At 43.6% G+C, this 9,116-nt stretch overlaps 1 pseudogene; it reads left to right on the top strand.

Moving 5' to 3' along the window:
• The first annotated feature begins 3,763 nt into the window (after positions 1–3,763).
• LOC128646892 (uncharacterized) lies at positions 3,764–8,470 on the top strand (annotated as a pseudogene).
• The last annotated feature ends 646 nt before the right edge of the window (positions 8,471–9,116 follow it).

Here is a 9,116-nt window from a genome sequence, read left to right as displayed (position 1 = left end):
CAAGATGAGTTCAGGAATTTATTATCATGAAGGAAAAATGTACATACCTACTACATTGAGATCAACACTTCTACAGATGTACCACGATTCACCCCTTTCAGGACACCCTGGTACCCAACGTACCTTAGAACTACTCAAAAGGACTTTTTGGTGGCCGAAGATGAGAGATACTGTACATCAATATATCCAAACTTGTATGACATGTTGCGTTTCCAAACCCGAAAGAAAACCCCCATACGGTCTACTCATGTCCTTACCAATACCCACAAAACCGTGGCAACACTTATCGATGGATTTCATCGTAGATTTACCTCCATCTAAGAATCAGACCACTATATTCGTTATTGTGGACATTTTCACAAAGATGGCTCATTTTCTACCGTTTCACAAGCTTCCTACCTCATCTGAAACAGCCAAATTATTCCTTAATAACATAGTTAAACTTCATGGTATTCCATCCATCCTCACAACAGACCGAGGAACCCAATTTACCTCTCAATTTTGGTCAAAATTGTGTGAACTTACTCAGATTGACCATAGATTCACCACCTCATTCCACCCACAAACTAATGGCCAGGCAGAGCGAGTTAACCAGTGGTTAGAGCAATACATACGCTGTTTCTGTTCCTATCATCAAAATGACTGGTTAGACTTCTTATCTATGGCAGAATTCGCATATAACAATTCTGTCAATGTTTCTACAAAGGTCTCTCCATTCTATGCCAATTATGGGTATCATCCGAATTTCCTATTGGATTCTACTGATGATCTCAATTTTCCCCTCGATGATCTACACAATTCTCTAATTGACAACTTTAACTTCCTCCATGAGAACATCAAACAAGCACAATCTGTACAAAAGAAACATTATGATCTACGTAGGAGGGAACCTCCACTTTACTCCATTGGAGATAAAGTTTGGCTGTCAACAAAGAACTTGAAGCTACAAATTCCAAGCAAAAAATTGGCAAGTCTCTTCTTGGACCTTTCCGTATCAGTAAGGTTGTAAATCAGAATGCTGTCACTCTTGACCTCCCCGGCTAGCCTTCGAATCCACCCTACGTTTCACGTCTCTCTTTTAAAAGCCTTATACAGCACAAAGAGTTAAAGATGTTCTCCTTCCACCTCCCTCAATTCTACCTGATCCCAATGAGTTTGAGGTTCAAAGCATTCTAGATTCACGATTACGTCATGGGTCCTTACAGTACCTGGTTCGCTGGAAGAATTTTTCATCGGATGATGACTCTTGGGAACCGGCTGCAAATATCAATGCCCCCCGGCTGATTTCTATCTTCCATCGCCGGCACCCGGATAGACCTCGTCCTGTAGCTGTGGAACAGCTCCCTTGAAGGGGGGGTACTGTAAGGGATCCTGTATCTTTAACTGCCTACAAATCTTATTGGTTACTCCCCCTTTAAATTGCCTAAGCAACTAAGCAGCATTGCTTAGTTATTCTAATTGTTCCCACTGTGAACACCTGAGAACCAAGCCACACTTCCTAACACATGAGAAGGATCTCATCTCTACCACGGACATTTCACTATTACAGCTGGATAATTTAAACCGGACTCAACTAAATTTTGACACTCATTCCAACACTACAAAGTGTAGTTCAAATACCTGGCATTTACTGCTCATTTTCAAAGGTAAAACATCTACAAATTGTTAAAAGCTGTTTACCTTCTAATCCTTTCGTTTTCAGTCTGGACTACATTTCCCAGAAGCCTCTACCACATGATTGCAGTTACTTCCGGTTTGATGATCTGCAGCAGTTCAAGCTGATCTCTCTCACTTACAGACAGGAATGGATTCCTAACACCCAGTTCACTGAATTAAGGTACTTGAACTGTAAGAGCTTCATTAACTTTACACTACAAAACCCCATCAAGATTAATCAGTTATCCTGTACAAATTCTAATATATATAACAGGGAATAGTAAACCGAACTAGTTATTCAACCTTGATTCTTTTCTCTATTATAACATACTTGTATTAACTCTTGATTGTCCAGCTTCTCTATAACCAGATAAGTTCTATTGGGTTATTTAATTCAAAATCATTCTATATTATACTCACCACTAAAACTGTGATTACTTTATTATATTGAGTAATTGAATTCTGTGGTGGAACAAAACTATTTTTCTTTATATACTGTTGTGGTTTCCTTAAAGAGATATTGCATAATACTCCTGTTTATTTACAAAGCTGACTACTTAATAAAGTTCCTCCTTTAATATCTGTAAATTGAGTTCCTTAAAGGTCCAGCCTTACACTGGATTATATCCTTGTTTTCTCTTCCACTTTAGAGGAGCATCATAGACATGTGAGACAGGTGCTTCTACATCTCAGAGACAATTATTTAGTAGCCAAGCTAGAAAAGTGTGAGTTTGATCAACTTCAAATCCAATTCCTTGGTTATGTCATCTCGAAGTAGGGTTTTGCCATGGATCCTGCTAAACTCACTGCTGTTCTAGAATGGCCTTGTCACAAATATCTCAGGATTCAGCTGCTAAGGAGTTAACTTTGTGTAGCTTGCACTCAAAACAGTTATTTGTTTTCAAGAAGAATTGTGTTTGTATTTTCTTTGAAGTGCCAGAACCCTCTAACTAGCCACCAAATGCTAGTGTGTATGCATTGAGTCATAAAATCACTGAAGCTCTTAGTCACAGAGATACACAGGATAAAGTTTATGGCTTAAGCTGTCAATAGAATGCATGATGCAAAACAGGCCCTTCATTACAAAAACTGACCAGGTCACTGGCAGGACATTGGTATATTATGTACATATGTGGGTTAAAAGTGTTATAACCTTAACGGCAGGTAAATATGACAACCTATGGCATATTTGATATCAAACTGGTTCTCCCAATAAAACTAAGAGGTTCTAATATGTAAATATAGAAATTTCTTACCTAGCAGGAATGATAATGGATTGTATAAATTCAGGCAAGAAATTTAGTCTATTGAAGGTTGTAAAGACAGTGGGGTTTCTTAGCCCGCCCAGGAGGGTGTGGTTAAGCAACATGATCTCTGAGAAGTAGGTTTAAGAATCTTATTTTTTAACAATAAGATTGTCATTCTTACAAGGGGAGCTGCTGTACAGAAGTAAGGAGCCATCATTTTCTTGCCATTCCCCTGGCGCAGATCTTGAAGCTAGTAAAGTATTCAATTCTGTTTTTCTCCTTTTTATTTTAAAACACTGTTTGCGTGTGTAATTTTATTTGTAACAACTTTTTATTATTAATGCATTGTGCATAATATTTTTTGGCATAATAAATAATTCCTTTATTAAGTTTGGCCTTTGTCTAATAATTGAACCACTTTACTGAAAGAGACTGGAATATTAGAACTGTATAATTTTAGGTTATTTTTCTGCTAAATTGTATTTCTAGAGTTAATGTGTAAAGTCTGGGGTTTTCCTTAAGATTTTCCCTTTAATAAATTTTAAGTGGTGGCAGCATTTGAGCTTTAGGTGACAGAAAAGGGGGCTGAAAACCCTTTCTGTGCCAAATAAGTGACTGGTGCAGGGTTGGATAACCTTGGTTCGTCACAAATGGTGGGCAGCGGTGTAGATAATTTTTTTTATTATTAGATTTTAGTGCTTGTGGATTTGCTAGTGTGGAAATCCCGGTACTAAAAGAGATTGTTTCTTACAATTTCCAAAGGCTAAAACTCAGTGCATTATATAGTGACACATTGCAAACAGTCCCCTTCCCTATTCTCTGTTGTTCTTTTCTATTTTATTTTTGCTATGGAGGCATACGAACAGCGATCTAAAGAGGCACTTATACTCCTATGCCAGGAGCGGGATATTCCAACACGTTCAAAGAACAAAGATTTACTAATACAAGCTCTTGTTGAATATGATAACAGCCAAATCACACCAGTTGAGGTCTCAGGAGAGATGTCTGCAGCTGGGGGCAGTGATTCATCAGAATCTGGGGATCCCTTGGACTGTTATTTGCAAACTGTTCTTAAACATATGGGCTCAGTGGATGCAAGTTTGCGCATGGAACTGATTACAAAGTTTTATGAAAGACAGGCTGCTGAATGACAAGCTGCTGTGGCTGAGAGACAGGCGTCTCTGGCAGCTGAGAGAGAGGCTCTGGCAGCTGAAAGACAGGCTGCTGAACGACAGGCAGAGAGAGAGTATCAGCTACAGCTTGCACGGTTGGAGAGAGGGATGGTCTCACCTGTTGTTGGTGAACCTAGAGACCTACCTGCTCCCAGAGTGCGTGCAGAGAACTTTCCCACCCTGGAGAAAGATGGAGATGTGGATGTATTCCTGCGTAGCTTTGAGAAAGTTTGCAGACAGTTCCAGTTGCCAAGGGAGCAGTGGGCCAAGTACCTTACCCCTGGCCTGAAAGGTCCTGCACTGGAGGCGTTTGCTGAACTACCCCCAGAGTTTGATCAGGACTATGATTCCATTAAAGCTGCACTGCAGAGGAGATACAATCTTACTCCTGAAGTTTACCGAAAGAAATTCCGTTCCCTGCAGAAAGGTTTGTCAGAGAGCTATATTACAGCTGTTGGGAACTTGATGACAGCCTTTAAACAGTGGGTCAGAGGATTAAAAGTTGCCACAATGGAGGAGCTGGAAGATTTGATGGTGAAGGAGCAATTTATGCAGCTGTGCCCAGCCGGAGTTCAAGAATGGGTTTTAGATCGGAAGCCCATAACAGCATTGGAAGCTGGCGAGCTGGCTGATTTTTACACAGCTAACAGGTCTCCAGAGAATGGGAGGAAATCCTTTTCTAAAGGGGGATCCACCTGTAAAGGAGCTGCTGCACGACCCCCCTTCACAAACCTGCTGTGCCTTTATCCAGTGTGTCTGCTCCCTCTGGGAAAGGAGGAGCAGGTGCTGCATCTGGGCAGGGAGATACTCGCAAGTGTTTTGCTTGTCAAAAAATGGGTCACATCAGCACTAACTGCCCAGAGAGGAAGAAACCTTCAGCATCAGCAGGAGGAGGCCGCTCCTCAGGATTATCATCTTCTGTTTGTTTGTAACCCGGCCAGAGAAAGTACCAATGGAAACCTACAACCTGTGACTGTTGGAGATAAGGTAACATTAGGGCTAAGAGACACGGGTGCAGAAGTGACTATTGTACGTCCAGAGCTAGTTAGCTCGGAGGACATTATCCCTGGAAAGACTCTAGCAGTAAAAGGGATTGGGGGAGTACAACCTGCAGTGCCTATGGCACGAGTATATCTAGATTGGGGAGCAGGAAGAGGGTTAAGAGATGTGGGAGTGTCAGATAATATTCCTACAAATGTATTGCTTGGTACTGATTTGGGTAGATTATTGTCACAGTATATACCTGATCATGATACCTGTGACCTAGGTAAACAAGATAAGGGTCCTAATGTACAAGAGACCATGTGTAACTATGCTCAGATATGTGCTGAAGGGGAGGGGGGGCAGGGGTGTGTGTGTGACGCAGCCTTTATCTGAACCAGACATGTCTGTAGTGCCCTGTGAAAATATGGGAGGATGCACTGACAGAGAGAGAGAGCTGAATGAGAATGACAGTCTGTTGGTGTGTGAACCAATCATCCCTAAGTACCAAAAGTGTGTAGAAGTAGTGCCAGAGGGGGAGGGCCCCTCTGTATCAGTGGTGACCCAACAGCAGTCTGCCCAGATTAGGGAGCAGGGGGTGCTTCAGCCTGAGGACCCAGGGGAGAACACTGATAAGGAAGGTGGGGGGCCTCAAACAGCACAGTCACTAATAATTGGTCAGAGTCAGGATTTTCAGCAGGCCCAGGGGACCGATCCCACACTAGAGAAGATCAGGGACCTAGCTAGGCAGCTGCCTGCTGACTCTGATAAAGAGAGAGTGTACTGGGATAAAGGGGAGGTTGTACCGGGAGTCCATTCCAGTGAAGGGGACAGGATCCCTGGCTAGCTGAGAGACAGTTAGTGGTACCTAAACGGTTTAGAGCGCAACTGTTGGGAGTGGCCCATGAAATTCCTATGGCAGGACATCTAGGGGTACAGAGAACCAAAGCCCAGTTGTCCCATCACTTTTATTGGCCGGGGATGGGTACTGATGTTGCTAATTATTGTCGCTCCTGTCCTGCATGTCAGAAAGTGGGAAAACCTGGAGAGGTGGGACGTGCCCCTTTAATTCCCCTCCCCATAGTGACTGAGCCCTTTGAGAGGGTGGCTGTGGATATAGTAGGGCCCCTAGCTATCCCCAGCAGTTCAGGGAAAAGATTCATTCTGACTGTAGTGGATTATGCGACCCGCTACCCAGAGGCAGTGGCCCTGTCATCTATCAGAGCTGATAAAGTGGCTGATGCTTTATTGGGTATCTTTGCAAGGGTAGGTTTCCCTAAGGAAATGCTAACTGATCAGGGCACGCAATTTATGTCTGGCCTGATGCAGAGTCTATGTAAAAAGGTGCAGGTAGAACACCTAGTGACTAGCCCATACAACACCCAGACCAATGGCTTGTGTGAAAGGTTTAATGGAACCCTGAAGCAGATGCTTAAAACCTTTGTGGAGTCACAGGGAAAGGACTGGGAGCATTACCTGCCACACCTCCTATTTGCTTATAGAGAGGTGCCCCAGGAATCCACTGGTTTCTCCCCCTTTGAACTCCTATATGGACGCAGAGTGCGTGGCCCCCTTGATCTGATCAGGGAGGGATGGGAAGGGAAATTGAGTGCTCAAGAGACCTCAGTAGTAGACTATGTGATAAGGTTCAGGGACAGAATGCATAGCCTAGTGGGGGAGGTACAGGAAAACCAAAAGGCTGCCCAGTCTAAGCAGAAGCAGTGGTATGACCGGAATGCCAGAGAGAGAGTGTATGATGTGGGACAGAAAGTGCTTGTTTTAATACCCATGAGACAGAACAAACTACAGGCTGCCTGGGAGGGTCCATTTACTATCCTAAAGAGGATGAATGATGTGAACTATGTGGTGTCTCTGGATGAGGAGGGTAAAAGGCAAAAAATCTATCATATAAATATGATAAAAGCTTATTATGACAGAGAACCCACCGTGTTAACTGTGTGTAGTTTGCCTGGGGAAGAGCATGAGACAGACCCTCTTGTTGATTTACTGGCCCCCACCAGGAAAAACAACACCCTAGAAGCTGCCCAGATTAGTGCCCACTTAACTGGGGATCAGCGGCATCAGCTGTCTGAGGTGCTTAGGCCTTACTACAGCATGTTCACAGGGAAGCCTGGCAGGACACACCTAGTTACACATCATGTAGATACTGGGAATCACCATCCCCTCAGACAAACAGCTTACAGGGTATCCTTGCAGGTCAGTGCTGACATAAAAAGGGAGATAGAGGAGATGCTAGAGCTTGGAGTGATTTGTAAGTCCCACAGCCCCTGGGCCTCCCCAGTGGTACTAGTCCCCAAAAAGGACAAAACCACTAGGTTTCTGTGTAGATTACAGAAAGCTAAACTTGGTGACTGAATTTGATGCTTATCCTATGCCTCGCATAGATGAGCTACTGGACAGGCTAGCAGGGGCCAAGTATCTGAGTATCATGGATCTCAGCAGGGGATACTGGCAGATCCCTATGACCCCAGAAGCACAAGAGAGATCTGCCTTTATCACTCCTTTTGGGTTATATGAGTTCCAAGTGATGCCCTTTGGGATGAAAAATGCCCCTGCCACATTCCAGCGGCTAGTTAACCACTTATTGGAGGGGCTAGAGGGGCAAGCTGTTGCATACCTGGATGATATTGCAGTGTTCAGTGATACCTGGGAGGAACACCTCACACATTTAGCCAGTGTATTGGACCGAATAGCCACTGCTGGGCTAACTATAAAACCAGATAAGTGTCAGCTGGGCATGGGGGAGGTCCAGTACTTGGGTCACCTGGTGGGAGGAGGGGTACTGCACCCCGAGCCCAGTAAAACTGAAGCCATAATGGCCTGGCCCACCCCTAAGACAAAGAAACAGGTTATGTCCTTCCTGGGTACCGCAGGGTACTATAGAAAGTTTGTGCCACACTATAGTACCATAGCCAAACCCCTAACAGACCTTACAAAGAAAAGCCTACCTCTCACAGTCAAATGGACCCCTGAGTGTGACAGGGCTTTTAATTTACTGAAAATTGCCCTTACGGCCTCCCCTGTACTACAGGCCCCTGATTTCCACAGGAGATTCATAGTGCAAACGGATGCTTCTAACTATGGGCTAGGGGCTGTGCTGAGTCAGGTGGATAAGAAAGGTGAGGAGCACCCCATTGTGTACCTCAGCAGGAAATTACTCCAGCGAGAAGTGGCATATGCCACTGTGGAAAAAGAGTGCCTTGCTATAGTTTGGGCCTTGCAAAAGCTACAGCCTTATCTGTATGGACGCCAGTTTACAGTGATAACTGACCACAATCCCTTACACTGGTTACATAGGGTAGCTGGCTCAAATGGTAAACTCCTCAGGTGGAGCCTAGCTCTACAACAACATGAGTTTACCATACAACATAAAAAGGGCAGTACGCATGGTAATGCTGATGGTCTGTCACGCCAGGAAGAGTGTCCCCTTTGACACGCATCGGGAGTGTTTGTATTTTCTTTGAAGTGCCAGAACCCTCTAACTAGCCACCAAATGCTAGTGTGTATGCATTGAGTCATAAAATCACTGAAGCTCTTAGTCACAGAGATACACAGGATAAAGTTTATGGCTTAAGCTGTCAATAGAATGCATGATGCAAAACAGGCCCTTCATTACAAAAAACTGACCAGGTCACTGACAGGACATTGGTATATTATGTACATATGTGGGTTAAAAGTGTTATAACCTTAACGGCAGGTAAATATGACAACCTATGGCATATTTGATATCAAACTGGTTCTCCCAATAAAACTAAGAGGTTCTAAATATGTAAATATAGAAATTTCTTACCTAGCAGGAATGATAATGGATTGTATAAATTCAGGCAAGAAATTTAGTCTATTGAAGGTTGTAAAGACAGTGGGGTTTCTTAGCCCGCCCAGGAGGGTGTGGTTAAGCAACATGATCTCTGAGAAGTAGGTTTAAGAATCTTATTTTTTAACAATAAGATTGTCATTCTTACAAGGGGAGCTGCTGTACAGAAGTAAGGAGCCATCATTTTCTTGCCATTCCCCTGGCGCAGATCTTGAAGCTAGTAAA

The sequence above is a fragment of the Bombina bombina genome, chromosome 2 (genome assembly GCF_027579735.1).
Source record: "Bombina bombina isolate aBomBom1 chromosome 2, aBomBom1.pri, whole genome shotgun sequence".
NCBI lineage: Eukaryota > Metazoa > Chordata > Amphibia > Anura > Bombinatoridae > Bombina > Bombina bombina.
This window is presented reverse-complemented; position numbering and strand designations above follow the sequence as displayed.